The sequence below is a fragment of the Thrips palmi genome, unplaced genomic scaffold (assembly GCF_012932325.1).
Source record: "Thrips palmi isolate BJ-2018 unplaced genomic scaffold, TpBJ-2018v1 HiC_scaffold_4, whole genome shotgun sequence".
Taxonomy (NCBI): Eukaryota; Metazoa; Arthropoda; class Insecta; order Thysanoptera; family Thripidae; genus Thrips; species Thrips palmi.
The window spans coordinates 12,544,041-12,544,640 of record NW_023144631.1 but is presented as its reverse complement, the minus strand read 5'-3'; positions in this window follow the sequence as shown (position 1 = coordinate 12,544,640).

Genomic DNA, 600 nt, shown 5'->3' with positions numbered 1-600 from the left:
TTTTGAACATTTCGGGTGACCAGGGTTTTGGGGTTTTGTTATCCTCTGCCCTGGACCCTTTTGCACTGTAAATGCCATACGGTGAAAGGTTGCATGGTGGAGATTTTCTCTATAATAACAACGAAATTCGTCGAAATATCTATAAGGTACGGTGAATTCTCAATGGTATGTTATGAAGTCAGCTGCACCACCACAATTTGGAACATTGTCACCATAATACGTATGGAGAATCTTCACTGTACAACATTTAGAGTGAGTAGACCACGATAGGGTTAGCAGTGCCGTTTGACTCTATCCTCTGCCCTGGAGCCTTTACACCAATCCCGGAGAACATATGAGTGACCATCCGACATAACAACGTATCTTCATAGGGAAGTCCACAGTAGATACGCTACCGTACGAATGCCACACATACGTGCTTGCCCAGCAGAAGGCTTATCATGCTGGTGGCGCAGGTGATGAAGAAGGCGTGGCCGCGCAGCGGCGGCATGAGCAGGCCGGCCACGGGCGGGGCTATGGCCCTCAGGTGCAGCAGGTTGTTGACCAGCACCACCAGGGGCTGCACGGCCGTCATGACCGTGGAAGCGATGAACGACATCT